The 19,359-nt window shown below is 36.5% G+C and overlaps 1 pseudogene; it reads left to right on the top strand.

The window, feature by feature from the left end:
* Positions 1 to 13,993, top strand: part of LOC107129664 (small ribosomal subunit protein uS2-like) — a 47,812-nt pseudogene extending 33,819 nt beyond the window's left edge.
* The last annotated feature ends 5,366 nt before the right edge of the window (positions 13,994 to 19,359 follow it).

Below are 19,359 nucleotides of genomic sequence, written 5' to 3'. Positions count from 1 at the left end.
TTTCATATTGAGAGACCTTAATTAGCACAACTGCTGGCATCTTTTACACAACTACCATCTGTCCCAGGAAGTGGAATGACTTATCTGATTGGTAGATTTTGGAAAAATAAACAAGAGTTTTGTCAGCTCAGTTTCTTCCTCCTTCCTACTGGGAAACTATTGCTAGTGGCCTTTTATTGGGAGTTTCAGACAGTAAACTCTGTCTCTGGAGGAGTAATTAATATGATGAAGCTTCTCCTGGTCCAGGATTATCTGTCCTTGGGCAACTCTACTTACCCTGTGTTCAGTTGGCAGGCTTCTTTAGCCCTCACACCACCTAACTTACCTTCTCTACGCAACAAAGGTGCCATTTTGGCTTACAGCTGGCATTCCTTTTTATTATGTATCAGTTTGTTTTAAAATTATGTAGTCAGGAAGACTGTTATTTAGTTAGTTCCTAAGGAATCCCAGCACTTATTTTAGATGGGTAAGTAATATCTATATAATTTATAAAAAAAAATCCTTGGTTATTGTGTACTCTTAGACCAGAAATTTTGTGTAAAGAAATATTTGAAAGCATATAGAAATATATCTGCATAATATTTTCATAATATTTATGCAAAACAAGTTTCTTTATTGAAAAATATAAATATCCAATAATAGGTCACTAGTTTAAATATGGCATATCTATAAAACAAAATACTATGCAGAAATTAAAAATGGTATTGTAGATTTCCAATGTGGACCAGATGAAATAATGCAAATCAGATTTACCCTCCCACTTTAAACATGAAGAACATGAATAAATAGATGAAATATATGAAAAAAATACTTTTCAGACAGAAGTCAGCAGGCCAAACAGGACTGTGATCTCTGAAACTTCGGGAAAAAACCAAACCAAACCCTATATTTGTACTAGATTACAGCTTGCAGAAAGTTTACAGTCCACAGTCAGGGAAGAGCCAGAGACCAGTAGCATTGCTGAGCTGAGGAAACAGAGATTGGAATTCATACGAATTCATGTATTTAAAAGGCACAGATTTTAGGAGTACTACAAATAGCAAGTATGACTATGAAATCATAGATGATGTTCTATGCATCTAACCTGTCAAAAATAAAAAGTAACTTCAATTAGCTATGATAAATAAATATTCTATTCTCTTTATTAAAAACAATCCTACAACTTTTTTGTCACAAGAGAGGCAATCAAAATGTATGCAACTAGGCTGAGGCAGGAGAACCTCTTGAACCTGGGAGGCTGAGGTTGCAGTGAGCTATGATCCTGCCACTGCACTCCAGACTGGGTGATAGAGTGAGACTCTGTCTCAAAAGGAAAAACCAAAGGTTGCAACAAAAAAGGACAAAGAAAATATTACAGAGATGCCAGCCATTGATTTAAAACTCATGTTACTTATATTTTTCTGGATTTAATAGTTTGTAATAATTGCCAACTTTTCCATTTCTTTAGTCTTTATAATTTACTTTCTCCTTATATATAAATATTTACTATTCTGCCTAAATTTCTATTCCTCATTTTGTGTGCTTGTTCTTAATGCAGGTCTCCAAAATTCTATAAGCTTCAGGTCCCATAAAACCTGGATCCTCCCCTAAACATAAATGTTAAGGTCTACTTAAAGAATATCTTATTGTGTACCACTGAAATATGAAGCACACTTAGGAGATAATTAAATTTATTAATGCAATCCTTCCAACAGAATAGTTCTGAATTATCAATGAGATCATCGATGGGAAAGCATTCTGAAAAGTATGAAGTGCTGTGTCAATGCAAACTATTATCTTTATTATCCTTTTAAATACAACCATCTGAAGTTCTCAACATTTGTTTGATAATTCTTTAGTGATCTTCCACTAAGTGCATGGCACTTCAGGGGCTGTGGAGGGTATAAAGATGAAATACATCCAATACTTGCCTTCAGGGAGTTCATTGTTTCCAGGATGAAAATACTGTGCTGAACACAGAATTAAAAGAGACACTGTATGTCAGTGAATTTCAAACTTTTTAAAATTACAATTCAGATTTTAAAGTGGAGATCATCGCCCAATAAAAACACATACATGCACAGTTACAAACACACATATTCATATACACACTAAAAGTTTCACACAAAAAAATTACATGTACTATATATATAATACTTTTCTGTAGTTTTCTGTTCTATTATATTTCAATCTTTAAAATGCTGATCACAACTTTTAAAATAGATTTTATAACCTCCTAATCAATCACAACCTACCATTTGAGAAATACTGTTCTATATGATAATTTCGTCCTGCTGGGTATATGGACTTAAAAATCCATGAACATAAACTCAATGAAAATCTCCATTAGCTCTAATAAAATTTGAAGTCTACTGGGTGAAAAACTAAAGACATTGAAGTCCTACAGACCCCTTTGCCAATTATTCATATATATTTTATTAGATCAGAGACATCAGCTGTCCTTCTATATACATACATACATACATATGTGAGAGCACACACACATATGCTCTCACACGCCTTCTTTCCCTGTATCTATATGTTAAATTTGATTGCTTTTGCACAGTGACAACTGCAGTGAAAGCTCCCTGCAGGGAATCACAGGAGTCTGAGTGAAAGGGTTATTTTAGTGGTTCTTCACTATTCGAGAATTACATTGAGGCACAAGAGCTTTCTGACAGGACTTGGCAAGCTTTGCATTGTAGTCAAGATTGTTTATTCTGTTGGCAGATTTGTCATAAAGGGGTTTAGTTCTTTTCTAAAGTATGTTGTGTGTGAGCACATGTATGTATTTGTAAGTATTCCATAAAATATTTTATATTTATTTTATAGAATGGATATATAGAAATGCTTTCTGAAGTCCTTATTGGCAACATTTGTACCTGAGTTTTTATGTATGTGCCATTATAATGGTAAACATTTACTTAGCAAATGCATCACGTTGATGGAATAATGTTGAGCTCCTACCTCCTCACCACAGAACTTACCTGTATTTAAAATTTACTTCCCATCATCAACTCTATGTGTATTCAGAAGAAGATGATTTACAAGAAAAGATACAATCACAATAAAAATAAAATATGATTTAAAATAAAATTTAATAATTTTGTATTCTAGTTGATGAACAAAATGTTTACTCCATGTATTTCTCTCTTTGCATATGAATGAGCGATGATACCATTGCCCTTCTTTGTATTTTGCTCTTCATCAGTATTCACCAGAAGTTTCACTCCCTTTGGCCATTTCAAGAATGGGCAAAACTAGGCTGGAGTAAGGACCATGACCCAACAACTTTGGGGCACCCAAGAAACGTCCCTGGTATAACTCCTGGAGTCATGCACAGCAGCTTGTGCTAGTTGCTTATAAACCCTCAGCTGGTTTAGCCATGCTACAGTGCCTTGGAGACTAGCTACAGAAACATTTAGTGAGGTGGTCATCAGGAGGTGAATAGGATGAAGATATAAGGAGGTAGGGAAAATTAGAAATATATGATAACCTGTTGTTGGTTGAACAATAATTCTCTTGCTCTTAAATTAGTAATACTGCACTTCCCAATCTCCAAAATTTCTATTGTTTTAGTTCATCGGCCAAGTTCATTTCTGCTGTAGCCCACTGTTTCCATAAGTTCTGTTTTTCTGTGTCCTGCTCTTTCCGATATAACTCTTTCAGATCTTCTAAGTCCACTAAATGCTGTTTCCTCTAATTGGAATGTCTTCCCTTCCTCTCCAAAAAAACAGACTCCTATTCATCTCTCAAGATCAAGCTTAGATATGTGTCCCTCTGTGAAGTCTCCTCTGACCAAGTCTAGTAGAATGAATCACTCTTTTTCTCATACCATGATTAAAATAAGTCTTGCATAGTATTTCAGTCTTTTCTTCCTCTTCTACTAGATTACAAGCTTCTCGAGAGTTGATTCTGTGTTATGTTTTTATTCTATCCTCAGTGCCTCTTATAGAAGCTGGTTCTAGGGTACTGAATTGATTTGTTGATTAATTAACCTATTGATTAATGTGTGTGTCTTGGGTTCTCTGCTGTTCTTGAGAGCCCTACTTTATTCTGAAGCACTTTTCTCTATCCTTTCTGAATTTTCAAAAATGTGTTTATTAGAAGTTCATGAGAGTAGCTTGTACCTATTTTGAAGTCTGTCTTCTTTACCAAAAATTTAAGCTATGTCATGATCCAGGCTCTCTTGAGAATTGTTACCATCAATGGTGGATGATGCCACTCTCTGGAGTGTGTCTGTATTACTTTGTTTCTTTCTAATGATCAGAGATAACCTATTTTGAAAGCTTTTGTTGCGACTATTACTTTTTTTTCTTACTGAAGGATTTCGCAGTTAGAACAGATAATCTAAAATGACATGGGTTTATAAATAAAATCAGGACAGTAATTTGTTGCTGTTTCTGCTGAATTTGAGAATGCTTTCCCCTCTAAGTCAGATATATTCTCTGTCTGAAGATGAAAAATTTTAATTGTTAATAGTCCCTGAGTTGTCATCATGATTTCTCAGTAATTGCTAATTCTCTGTAGGTTTTTTCTTATCTACTATACCTGGGAGAAAAGTATTCTTCACTTATTATTATTTACCATTTTTTCCAGGCAGCATTTGGAACTATTCCACCTGTGATGAAACTCAATTGTAACTTCCTTTTGTCTTGCCTAGAATTCAGAGACATGATTTTTTTCCTATTTTATGTGTAGATCTAAACATAACAAAAGACTAATAGGATATAATTTCAAAACAAAAGGAGCTTTTATAAAGGATTTTTCTTTTTCAATTTAGTGACAGAACATTACAGAAAAGAGATCAGCAAACTTAGGCCACCTTGTTTAAGAAAAACAGTTGGATTTATCAGTCTTGTTGTACCTATGGGAAGTAAATGATTATTACATGATAGCATTCCAGAGATCTCAGGCCCCATTTGGGGATTTTTTCATAAGCTCCCCTATAACATAGCTCCATCTACTTTTCCCATATAAAGGTCAAACCATAGAATCACTCTTTCCAGACAATTGTCACCTATAGGTAAGAAGAGGTTTATCCCCCAACCCCAGTTACTGACGATGAGACTACAGGGCAGGCAACTTTAATAGTTGTTCTAATGCAAGTTTCATTACTCTCTCTCTCTCTCTATATATATATATATATATATGTGTGTGTGTGTGTGTGTGTGTGTGTGTGTGTATGTATATATATGTGTGTGTGTATTTATTTATTTATTTTAGAGGCGGAGTTTCGCTCTGTTGACCAGGCTGGAGTGCAGTGGTGCGATCTCGGCTCTCTGCAGCCTCCACCTCACAGGTTCAAGCGTTTCTCCTGCCTCAGCCTCTCAAGTAGCTGGGATTACAGGCGAGAGCCACCACAATCGGCCAATTTTTGCATTTTTAGTAGAGATGGGGTTTCACCATGTTGCCCAGGCTGGTCTCAAACTCCTGACCTCAGGTGATCCACTCACCTCGGCCTCCCAAAGTGCTAGGATTACGGGCATGAGCCACTGCGCCCAGCCTCATTACCTTATATTAGAGTTTCCTGATTCTTGATCTTATTTTCCTCTTTAGAACAACTCTTAGTACCCTCTTCATAAGTATTCAGTTCTTCCTCCCAACATTCTGTTATTGTCTTTAACATCTGTTTATAATTGTATCTTGGATCTCAGACTAAACCTGGAGATAATTTGCTGACCTTGCCAACTATATTCCTACTCCTCTTCCCAATCCTTCAAATTATGATTGTTGCTGCCACAGAGAATTATTAGGTTTAATATTAGATGGAGAATATTTCAACAATCTTAGCAAGAAATAGCTGGACTGTGGCAGTGGCAGTGGACATAAAAAGTTCACATTTGAGAACCATTTCAGAGTTATAATCAAATACTTTGATAATGGGGTGAGGAAAAGGGAAGAAGCTGGTAAACAAATGGAAATCAGACTGCTCTTCTAGTTAATAGTTACTGCAGAAACTTGAAAGGAAAAGGTGAGCATGTGTGTGTGCGATATCGTGGGAATCCATCAAAACAGCTAAGGATGACCAAATAGTTTGTCTTACATTAGATCATTTTTGACCTATATAAATGGCAATTTAATTTGCTTCAGCCTAAAAGAATTAAACCCAGAAGGAGTCATTCTCATCATTGACCACCTCATTCGTACATTCACCATTTTCCATCTCCAATATTCCTTCCATATTTTTGTGCGTACTGAAAAATAGTGGTGAGTAGTATGAGCCTCCTTAGATCTCTAAACTACCAGTAAATCCACAGATGCTTTCTTTTTAATAATAAAAATGCTAGATAAGTGCACTTTCACAAAGATTATAGCATATTATCCTCATAGTAATATCCCCAGGGAAGATATTATCCTCATCATACATATGGAAACAAGCTCAAAGAGGTTAAACGGCTTGTCTGATGACAAGTGGAACATAATGACCTCTAAGTACTCTCGCTGTTCTTTCCACTTTGTGTCGACTGCCCATCTATGAAACAGAAAGGAGGAGCTTATTTTCCATCAGCTATGTGCAGTTAGCAGAGAAAACAAAACAAAACAAGACTGACATTTATTTCTTACATAATGATTATCTCAAAATTGTGACTTTTTTTTTACATGGACTTGAATGCTTGTAGCAGCCTAAAAGTTATTAAAATTCTCATTGTTTAGCATTTTAAAAGTAATTATATCCGTAGACCTCCTCTTACATTACATCCTATGGAACGTCAGTGTGGGGAAGACCACAGGACACCCCATGGTAAAGAAACTTCTGTTCTGCCAAAATTTGCCTTTCCTGGTGTTATCTGCTTTCGCCTCGTGACTGCATGTTGTCTACAGAACATACCCAGTGCATTTTCTTTGTTTCACAGAGAAGCCTGCAAAAGACTTTGGATTTTAATTTGAAAAATAAATAAATGCCCTTGAAAAAGGATGAATGTGTTCCCCTAGGCCTCTTTCATTAATAGGAGCTTCCTGAAATATACAGTTCAATAGTGAGATTGAAGGTTAGAGTCAGAAGACCATACAGACTTGGAGAAGCCTTAAAAAATAAGAGAGAAAAATGTGGTTTATTAGTTATACTAGTTACAGAATGAACAGCATATTGTATGTGCTGTGTTAGAGGTATGTTATGAATAACAAAAGCCCTGGAGCATTTACATATTTGTTTTCAGCAATCCTGGCAGTTGGATTTCACCATTCTATGCCTCTTTGCCAGAATCACTAAACACTGGTACATATGGCATCTGAAGTACCATATGCCATAGAAAATGTTAGCTGATGCCTATACTTCTATATTATATTTTTATTTCAGATTTTTGCAGTTTGAACAAAGAATAGTAGAAAAAACAAAATATTGGACAAGCAGTAAACAGTAAAGTGAAAAAAATGCCTTCAGAGAAAGCAAATAAAGGAAATGAATCCACCATGAGTTAACATGGCTATATGGTAATGAGTCAAATATGGGAAGTAATTGTTTTGCATGAACGAATTTCCATAGCCTTTCATTCTGTTATTTTGGAGCTAAAGGCTGCAGCATGAAGAGTGAAAGTTGACATATTATTTTTACCTTATTCTTTCTGACATTTCTTGCTAGAATCAGAGTCTTCATTTGATTGAAGTTAATTAGCATGAAGGCTATAGTCAGCAATGTGTAATATCCTGTTTAAAACAGAAAAATTCAAATATAAGAAATTATTTTGCAACATTTATTCAGGTTATTAACTGGGATTTTCAGTTAATATCTACGGTTTTTGTTTGTGTTCTTAAACACAGGGAAACTATAACATTAAAATCAATAATAATTGAATAGCTAGGTTTCTCAAATCAAGCAAAAATTTCATGGCCAACCTTTTATCAATAAGAAAATTATCAAAATAGCTAGATAGCTTGATATGTAACAGGTAAGTGATGGCCCACTGGGAATGACTTGATAAATATATTAATTTCAGAAAAAAATGCTCATTTGCAATATTCCAAACATTGTTACAATAGCCTCAAAAACTAGAGGCAAACTTCCTAATCTGAATTTGGATGATGGTGTGTAATAGACAAGTGATGCAAAACTGTGGAAACTGATAAGATGTCAAGATAAATGACTCAGTGTTCGAATTAATTTAATAAAATAGGAATGGGGGAGAAAACATGTTAGCATGAAGTGTAAATGTTGTAATATTTCAGCTTAAAATCATCTAGCAATATCAATAAGTTTTAAAGTACATTTGTGTGGTGTGTTATAGCTTAAAAAGCATGTTCACATTCTTTCTCATGTAAAATAAACAATGATGCAAGTTAGATTCAAATGCTTTCTTATTTCACGGATAAGAAAACCAGCTCAGAAAGGTTGCCTTCTTGACCTTGTGTCCTAACTACATACTGAAATGACCTCCCATTGTAGAAGTAATCCTGCTAGGAATTGGAAGGAGATTAAAAACAACATACCTTTTCGGTAGAATCCTATTCTGCCCAATGAGACCCCAAATTGGATGTGACATAGAATCTTATGCTTTCCTTTTTTTTTTTTTTTTTTTTCGAGACGAAGTCTCCCTCTGTCGCCCAGGCTGGAGTGCAGCAGCCGGATCTCAGCTCACTGCAAGCTCCGCCTCCCGGGTTTACGCCATTCTCCTGCCTCAGCCTCCCTAGTAGCTGGGACTACAGGCGCCTGCCACCTTGCCCGACTAGTTTCTTGTATTTTTTAGTAGAGACGGGGTTTCACCGTGTTAGCCAGGATGGTCTCGATCTCCTGACCTCGTGATCCACCCGTCTCGGCCTCCCAAAGTGCTGGGATTACAGGCTTGAGCCACCGCGCCCGGGCGAATCTTATGCTTTCTTAAGAGTTGCTCTTCATGGGGCTATTAAGAAGTCTGTGTAAACTTAGGGCCGTATTTTCTGTCACGATCATTTCAAAAACAAGAATCCCAGGCTCCCAAACTTACACAAGAAACCAAATGTACATGAGGGTTCTTCTATAAAACCAGTGTGATCTTCACTTAAAAGAGCTCTAAATCTAAAAATGTAACAAAGTAGATGTATTTGTTTCCTAGGGCTGCCATAACAAGTTACCACAAACCGTGGTTGCAAACAACCAAAATGGGTTATCTCATAGTTCTGGACACCAGAAGTCCAAAATCAAGGTGTCATTCTCTTTGAAGGCTTTAGGGGGAAATTCTTCCTTGCCTCTTCCCTGACGACTCTAGGTTATTTCCTGGCTTGTGGCTGCATAACTCCCACCTCTACCTCTGTCTTCTTATGATATTCTCATCTGTGTTGCTCTCCTGTGTATCTCTTAAAAGGATAATTGTCATTGGATTTAGAACTCATTTACATAATCCAGGTTGATTTCATATTGAGATGCTTAACTGCATCAGCAAAGACCCTTTCTCCAAATAAAGTCACATTCTCAGGTTCTGGGGGTAAGGATATAGACATATCTTCTGAGAATGGAATCATTCAAACTCCTACAGTCCACCCTCTGGCACCCCAAAATTCACACCTGTCCCACATAAAAAATACACTCATACCACTCATATCCTCCAAAGTCTCAACCCATTATATGATCCATTCTAAGTACAAAGTCCCATCTAAATATTATCAGCTCGAAAGTCCCAATCTCATCAACTAAATCAGGTACAAATTAGTCTCTGAGTGTATTATTTCATTCTCATACTGCTATAAAGAACTACCTGATACTGGATAATTTATTAAGAAAAGAGGTTTAATTGACTCACGGTTCCACAGACTCTACATGAGGTGTGGCTGGGGAGGCCCCAGGTAACTTCTAATCATGGTGTAAGGGTGAAGTGGAAGCAAGCACCTTCTTCACATGGTAGACCAGGAGGACGAGAGAGAACAGAGGGGAAAGTGCTACACATTTTTAAACAACCAGATCTCGTGAAAAGTGTACCACGAGATAGCACTGGGGGGATGCTGCTAAACCATTAGAAACCACCCCCATGATCTAATCACCTCCCAGCACTCCTGACTGCCAACAGTCAGGATCACAATTCAACATGAGATTTGGGTGGGAACATAAAGCCAAACCGTGTCACTAGGTATGATCCATTCTAGAAAAAAAAAACTATTCTCTTTCTGTGGACATGTAAAACAAGAAAACAAATTATCTGAATCCAAAATACAATGGTGAGACAGGCACAGACATTAAATATAGACAGTATAAACTTTCTCATTCCAAAAGGGAAAAATTGGAAGGGATAGGGAGTCACCAGTTCCAATCTGGTTTGAAATGGGACAATTTTGTTAGGTTTCAAGGCCTGTGAATAATGCTCTGTGCCTTGATGCTGTGCCATCTGAAATTGTGGCAGCTCCACAGGCCTCTGTCCCACCTGCAGGGTTTCCTCTAAAGGAATAATAAAGAGAGTTATTATTCCTTTTTCTTAAGTGGGAGTACATGTTTGCAGTTGCACGTTCCTGCCTGTGTAGTTTTGGAAGCCCAATATCTTTCTCTCATGTTGTCCTTTCTCTCTTCCTTTCAGTCTAAGCTAGGAGTGTTCCTGCTGATATGACATTCTCAATAGCTTTGTGGATCTCCTGTGTATGTCACAAGGGTCTATGGCATTAGACAAGACAGTCCTCCATAGATCTTTCCTGGATAACCCCATCGCTATCCCTGGCTTCCACTGAGATGGCTGAGTGGATCCAATAATCACACGCCTAAGTGCATCAGTAAAAGTTTATCCGACCATATCCTTGCCCTCTTCTCCATTGCACACTTTCCTGACAGTGACTTTCCTCGTTTTAGCATGCTTTACAATCTGGATAGACCAATAACCTCCCAATTTATCAAGTGCAAATTCCCTTTTGCTTAACTTTCTTACTTTATCTATTTCCCAGTGTTTTTTACTAAGCAGGAAAAAAAATAGACCACACCGTCAATGCTTTACTTGGAAATCATTTTAGCTACCCGTTCAATTTTATTGTTTCTAATCTCTGTTTTCTCCTCAACTGTAGAACACAATACAGCCAAGTTTTCTGCCACTATGTAACAATTCCTCAGTTACATATAAAATGTTTTCAATCTTGATAACATGTTCCTCATTTCCTGACTCCTTAACAGAATTGACTGTGACATTCCGATTTCTACCCACAGTCTCTTCAAGGCAATCTAGTGTGTTTTGTTTTGTTTTTTTATTATGTACCCTAATTTCCTCCAGCCTCTACCCATTAACCAATCGTTATGTAATCACACTAATTGTCACCTCTAAATATCAGCCCCTCGGTTGTTTATTTCTTCACAGCAGGCAAGGATCCATTAATTTATAAGCATACTAGGGCCAAACTCAAATTTTCATATACCTCATTGCTTTAAATATTCCACAAATCAGCATATTTTAGACATTTAGAGCCTGTTTGCTTTGCATGCCCCATGAAAGTGCACACAGCATCTGCTAGTCATAGGATAAACTCCAAATCTGTAAAGATCCCAGAATGCTACTATGCTCTGGAACCCTCTCACCTGGAGAATCCCTACTGGGCTACTGAGTGACATCATCTAGACACATAAGTTCTGTCTCCTAAGCCCTCTCCCACAGAAGTACCCTGCCTTCTTTCCCTTCAGAGTGGTGGCCTCCACACCATAGCCTCTGACAGTTTCATGCAGTAAGAGACTTCTCCTAATATACAAATCTCTCAAGGCATTGTCCTGAAAAAGCCTGCATGTGGTACTACCACCCCGTGTCCATATCTTTTCTTTATCACTCCATAAGTATCTTGAATCTCCCAACAAGTGGCAATGAGAATAGAGTATCCACTTCCATATTTTTAGATGTCTGTTGCCACCTTCCAGTACTACAGTGTTTTGTTTGGAATATTGCTTTAAATAAAAACAACAGTGTGTAACTTCTTCAGATTATCTTCTTTCACTCAGCTTAATTCCTTTGAGATGCATCCAAGTATTGTATACATCACCAGTTTATTTCTTTTTCTTGCTGAGTAGAAAGTATTCCATTATATGTATATACCGAAGTGGTTTATCAATTCATCCACTGAGGACATTATGCTTGTTTTCAGTTTGTAGAAATTACAAACACAGCTGCTGTGAATGTTAGTTAATAAGATTTTGTGAATATGCTTCATATCTCTAGGGTAAACACCTAAAATATGGGATTGCTTGGTCATGTAAGTGTATGTTTAACTTTTTTTTGTAATCGCTAAACTATTCCAGACTGCCTGAACTATGATCTAATCACCTCCCACCAGTCCTGACCTCCAACAGTCAGGATCACAATTCAACATGAGATTTGGGTGGGAATACAGAGCCAAATCATATCACTAGGTATGATCCATTCTGGGAAAAAATAGTTGTCTTTCTGTGGACATGTAAAACAAGAAAGCAAGTTATCTGAATCCAAAATACAATGGCGAGACAGGCACAGACATTAAATATAGACAGTATAAAGTTTTTCATTCCCAAAGGGAAAAATTGGAAAGGATAAAGAGTCACCAGTTCTAATTAATTTTGAAGTACATAGGGGACAATTTTGTTCAGTTTCAAGGTCCATGTAACTCCCATAAAGAATGTATGAGAGTTACAATTTCTCTGCATCATCATCAGCAATAGGTATTTTCAATATTTTTAAATGTAACTATTCTAATATTGAAAATTGTGTGGTTTTAATTTTCATATCGATAGTGATATATTATATATCATTTTATGGGGTTATTTGTATCCATATATCCTCATTGTTGAGTATCTGCTCAAATCATTTACCTGTATTTTAATTGAGCTTTTAATTTTCTTACTGTTGAGTTTTGAGAGTTTTTTTTCTATTTTGGACAGAAGTCCTTTGTTGGATATATACGTTGAAAATATTTTATCCTAGTACATAGCTTATCTTTTCATTTTCTTAACAGTGTCCTTCTGAGAGAAAAAAGTTTAAATTTTTATTAAAATCCAATTTATCTTTTTTATAAAAGAATAGCGTTTTTGATATCTGTCTGATAACTCTTTGATATCTTGCCTAACTCCAACTCATGTGTTCTTCTAAAAGCTTTATAGTTTTAGGTTTTACATTTAGAACTATGATCTACTTTGCATTAATAGTGATACAGCCTTTCCGCGCTACCTACAGAAGGGTCCATACAGCCTAGTTGTGGATTGCCGTCATAACTTAAAGGGAAACTTTCACAATATCTGGAGCCCTTGATATTCTGCAAATGAAGGAGGATGTTCTTAAGTTCCTTGCAGCAGGAACCCACTTAGTTGGTGCCAATCTTGACTTCCAAATGGAACGGTACATCTGTAAAAGGAAAAGTGATGGCATCTACATCGTAAATCTGAAGAGGACCTGGGAGACTTCTGCTGGCAGCTAGTGCCATTGTTGCCATTGAAAATCCTGCTGATTTCAGTGTTATATCTTCTAGGAATACTGGCCAGAGGGCCGTGCTGAAGTTTGCTGCTGCCACTGGAGCCACTCCAATTGCTGGCTGCTTCACTCCTGGAACCTTCACTAACCAGATCCAGGCAGCCTTCCGGGAGCCACAGCTTCTTGTGATTACTGAGCCCAGGGCTGATCACCAGCCTCTCACAGAGGCATCTTATGTTAACCTACCTACCATGGCTCTATGTAACACAGATACTCCTCTGCACTATGTGAACGTTGCCATTCCATGCAACAACAAGGGAGCTCACTCAGTGGGTTTGATGTGATGGATACCAGTCTGGGAAGTTCTGCCCATGCATGGCACCAATTCCCATACACACCCATGGGAGGTCATGCCTGATCTCTACTTCTACAGAGATTCTGAAGAGATTGAAAAAGAAGAGCAGACTGCTGCTGAAAAAGCTGTGACTAAAGAGGATTTTCCATGTGAATGGACTGCTCCAGCTCCTGAGTTCACTGCTACTCAGTCTGATATTGCAGACTGGTCTAAAGATGTGCAGGTGCCCTCTGTGCCTATTCAGCAGTTCCCTGCTGAAGACTGGAGCACTCAGCCTACCACGGAAGACTGATCTGCAGCTCCCACCACTCAGGCCACTGAATGGGTAGGAGCAACCACCGAATGGTCTTAAGCTGTTCTTGCACAGATTCTTAAGCAACATGGAAATAAGGTTGATGAAAAATAAAAATCAGTTTCTAAAAAAAAAAAAAAAGATATAAGTGTAAAGCTTAACTTTTCCTTTTGTTATGCTTTGTTTGCATGTGGATGTTCAATTGTTCCAACATCATTTATTTTTTCAAAGAAACCAAACCTATTCTTTCTTTATTTACTTATTTTGCAAGTTTGCCAAATCAAATAGTTATACCTCTATGGGTTTATTTCTGGATTGTCTATCCTGTTCCAAGACTACTCTAGACTGCTTATGAGTCTGTTTCTTTGCTAATACCCATTTTCCTGATTACTATAGTTTTTTAGTATATCTAAAAGTCAGGTGCTATTAATTCTCTAATTTTTAAGACTGCTTTAGTCATTTTGATTTATTTGGCTCTCTAGATAAATTTTAGAATCAGTTCGTCTACATCTACAAAAAAACACAGAAAAATTTCGTTAGAATTTTGCATAAAATTATAATTTTACCAGAATTAACAACTTTCCTCTGTTTAATATTCTAATCCATGAGCAAGCCGTATCTTTCCATTATTCAGATTTTCTTTGATTTCCTTCATCAGTATTTTGTAGTTTTCAGCACACAGATATTGCAGTTTGGTTAGGTTTATTACTACGTATTTCTTCTCTGTAGGGAGTTCTGTAATTTTTTTAAAAAAAAATTGTGTTATCAAATTGTTCATTGCTGGTGTGCATAATAATGATTGTTTTGAGTTTTGACCTTGTAAACAACAAGGTCTGTGTTCTGTGTTCTGTAACCCTGCTTAACTTACATATTCATCCTTGGATTTAAAAAATAAATTCCTGGGAATTTTTATGTTGGAAATCATGTCATATACAAATAAGGACAGTTTATTTCTTCCTTCTCATCTCATACATCTTTAATTTTATTGTTTTTCTTGATTTATTGCAATGGCTAGGTTTTCCAGGATGATGTTCAGTAATTTTGGTGAGAATGAACATTCTTGCCTTTTTTTTTTTTTTTTTTTGAGACGGAGTCTTGCTCTGTCGCCCAGGCTGGAGTGCAGTGGCCAGATCTCAGCTCACTGCAAGCTCCACCTCCCGGGTTTACGCCATTCTCCTGCCTCAGCCTCCCGAGTAGCTGGGACTACAGGCGCCCGCCACCTTGCCCGGCTAGTTTTTTGAATTTTTTAGTAGAGACGGGGTTTCACTGTGTTAGCCAGGATGGTCTCGATCTCCTGACCTCGTGATCTGCCCGTCTCAGCCTCCCAAAGTGCTGGGATTACAGGCTTGAGCCACCGCGCCGGGCGGGATTCTTGCCTTTTTTAGGAGAAAAACTTTTTTAGGAGAGAAGCTTTCATTCTATTACCAGTAAATAAAATGTTAGCATAGATTATGGTAGAAATTCTGTATCAGATGGAAGAAGTCACCCTCTATTCCTAGCTTGCTGAAATTCTTTTTTTTTTTTTTTTTCTGGAGTGCAGTGGCATGATCTCTGCTCACTGCAACCTTCACCTCCTGGGTTCAAGCGATTCTCTTGCCTCAGCCTCCCAAGTAGCTGGGACTACAGGTGTGTGCCACCCCACCCAGCTAATTATTGTATTTTTAGTAGAGACAGGGTTTCACCATGTTAGCCAGAATGGTCTCTATCTCTCGACCTCGTGATCTGCCCGCCTCAGCCTCCCAAAGTGTTGGGATTACAGACGTGAGCCACTGCACCCAGCCTGAAATTCTTTATCAAGAATGGGATACAGACCATATGCAGAATAATAAAATTAGACCCTTATATCACCCCATATACATACATCACCTGAAATTACAAAACTACTAGAATAAAACATAGAGGAAAAAGCTTCTTGACATGGGTCTTGGCAAAGACTTCTTGAACATGACCCCAAAAGCATTGACAATAAAAACAAAAATAGACAAACTGGATTTTATCAAACTAAAGAGGGTCTGTACAGCAAAGAAAACAACTAACAGAGTGAAGAGACAACCTATGAAACAAGATAAGATACTTGCAAACTATACGTCTAATGAGAGGATAATATCGAAAATATGTAAGGAACTCAAACAACTCAATAACAAGAAAACAAATAATCTGATTTTTAAATGGACAAAGGACCCAAATAGACATTTCTCAAAAGACATTCAAAGGGCTAACAGGCCGAGACAGGTTTATGAAACTAATCACCAGGAAAAATGCAAATTAAAGTCACAATGATATATCACTTCACATCTATTATAATGCCTTTTATGTTTAAAAAAAGATAGAAGATGTTGGTGAAGATGCAGAGAAAAAGGAATTCTTGTACATTGCTGGTGAGAATGTAAATTAGTATAGCAATTATGGAAAACAATATGGAGGTTTTTCAAAAAATTAAAAATAGAACTACCATATGATCCAGCAATTCCACTTCTGGGTATATATCCAAACGAAATGAAATCAGTGTGTGGAAGAGATATCTGCACTCTCGTGTTTATTGCAGCATTATTCACAATAGCCAAGACATGGAATAAACTTAAGTGTGCATCAGCAGATGAATAAATAAAATGTGGTACATATGCACAATGGAATACTATTCAGCCTTAAAAAAGAAGAAAATTCTGTGATTTGCAACAACATGGATGGAACTCGAAGACATTATTCTAAGTAAAATTAGACCAGCACAGAAAGACAAATACTGTATGATCTCACTTATATGTGGAATCTTTAAAAGTTGAATTAAAAGATGTAGAAAGTAGAATGGTAGTTACTAGGGGCTGGCTGGGGACAGAGAGAGTATGGGAAGATGCTGGCCAAAAGGTTTAAAGTTGCAGTTAGACAGCAGAAAGAAGTTCTGAAGATCTATTGTATAGAATGGTAACTATAGTTAATAATAATGTACTGTGTACTTGAGAATTGCTAAGAGAGTAGATTTTAAATATTCTAACCACAAAAAAACAAGTATTTTAGGTGATGTACATGCTAAATATCTTGATTTAATTATTCCAAATGTATACATATATCAAAGCATTATGTTGCATTGCATACATGTAAACAATACAACTTTTTAAAAATATAAACCAGTGCAGTAGCTCATGCCTATAATCGAAGCACTTTGGGAGGCTGAAGCAAGAAGATGGCTTGAGCTGCGCTGTTCAAGACCAGCCCTGGCAACATAGTGAGACCCTGTCACTACAAAACATAAAATAAAAAACAGGCATGGTGGCACACACTTGTAGTTCCACCTACTCAGGAGGCTGATTTGGGAGATCACTTGAGCCTGGGAGGTGGAGGCTGCAGTGAGTTGTAGTCACACCACTGCACTCCAGCCTGGGTAACAGAGCAAGACTGTCTGAAAAAAATTATATGTCTATTTCTATATCAAATGTACATCAATTATTGCCAAATGCTATTTCAGGATCACTTGATATAATGTGGGCTTTTCTTCTTTAGATTGTCAATATGATGAGTTACACAGATTACTTTTCAATTATTGAACCAACCTTGCATTATTTGAGTAAATTGCATTTTTCATTAGTGCTGTTTTCCTGTTTTCCTTTTATATAATGCTGTGTCCAATTTACTAATATTTTACCAGGGACTTTGTGTCTATGTTCATGAGGAATATATTGGTCTTTGGAAGTTTTTTCCTGTATCATCTTTGTTTGAATTTTATTCCTGGCTTCATAAAATAAATTATGAAACATCTCCTTTCTTCCATATTCTGGAAGAAAATATGTGGCATTAGTGTTATATCTCCTTTAAACATTTAATAGAATTTAACTAGCATTTGTGTTATATCTCCTTTAAAAATTTAGTAGACTTTAACTAGCATTAGTGTTATATCTCCTTTAAACATTTAGTGAAATTTAACAGTTAAGACACCTAAGCATAAAGATTTCTTTTTCAGAAAGATTTTTTTGTTTAACTTTGAATTCAAGTTTTTAATAGCTGTAGCACTGCTCAGCTATGTATTTCATCTTGGGTAAGTATTGGTAATTTGAGATTTTTCAAGGAATTTGATTTTCCATAATTTGTCAGATTTGTTGCATTTATCATAGTATTAACTTAGTATCCTCTTAAAGCCTGCAAAGTCAGTCATGATGTCTCTTCTTTTATTCCTGATATTGGAAATTTGTGTCTTATCTCTTTTTTCTTTGTAAATCTTGCTAGAGCTTTCTAAATTATATCAATCTTTTAAAGGAATCAGCTTGTGTTTTCATTGATTATTGTGTTTCTGCTTTTTATTCATTTAATTCATGTGGTTATTTTTACTATTTCTGTTTTTTGGTTGTTTTTCTTGTTTTTAGTTTAAGGTGGGAGATTAGATTTTTTTTTTTTTTTTTTTTTGAGAATGTCCTTTTTTCTCCTCTTTCTCTCTCTCTCTCTGTCCTTCTTTCTCTCTCTTTCTTTCTTTCAGAGAGTCTCACTTTGTCACCCAGGCTGGAGTGCGGCACAAACAGGGCTCACTGCACCCTCCATCTCCCAAGCTCAAGCAATCCTCCTGCCTTGGCCCCCAAGTAGCTGGGAATACAGGCACACATAACCATGTGCAGCTAATTTTGTATATTTCTTGAGATGGGGTTTAGTCATGTTACCAAGACTGATCTTGAACTTCTGAACTCTAGCCATCTGCCCAGTTTGGCCTCCCAAAGTGCTCAGATTATAGGCATGAACCACTGCACCTGACCTCTTCTTTTCTGATATATATATCTTGTTATAAATTTTGATCCAAACACTGACTTAGCTGCATCAAAAACAATTTATGTATTTTCATTTTTCTTCATTTCAAAATATTTTCTAATTTCTCTCAAGATTTCTGCTTTGATACATGGGTTATTTCAATGTGTGTTATCTAACTTCCAAGAGTCTAGAGATTTTCCTGTTAGTTCTCTGATATTTGTTTCTTGTTTAATAACCACTGTGGTCAGAGAATATCTTCATATATTTCAAATATTTTAAATTTCTTAATTTTTTTTCTGTTCCAGGACATGCTGTATCTTGGTAAATGTTCCATATACATGTGGAAAAATGTATATTTTGCTGTTGTTTGGGGGAGTGTTCTACAAATGCCAATTAGATCCAGTTGCTCAATAGTGATACTTTTTTTTCTATATCCTGCTTGGTTTTTTGGTCTACTAGTGATTCTATTACTGAGAAAATAGTACTTTAGTCTTCAGTTATAATTGTATATAAGTCTATTTGCCTTTTAACTTCCGTCCATTTTGGTTTTGTGTAAGTTAATGTACTATTACTAGGTGCAAACTGATTGAAGATGGTTTTATCTTATTGATAATTTGACTCTTTCCACATTATATACTGATCCTTTTATCCCTGGTATTTTTTTGGCTATAAAGTCTATATTGGTATTAATATAGCCACTG

Source organism: Macaca fascicularis, chromosome 5, assembly GCF_037993035.2.
Source record: "Macaca fascicularis isolate 582-1 chromosome 5, T2T-MFA8v1.1".
In the NCBI taxonomy this organism is placed as follows: domain Eukaryota; kingdom Metazoa; phylum Chordata; class Mammalia; order Primates; family Cercopithecidae; genus Macaca; species Macaca fascicularis.
Note: the sequence above shows the minus strand (reverse complement) of the source record. Positions and strands in the feature narration are given on the sequence as shown.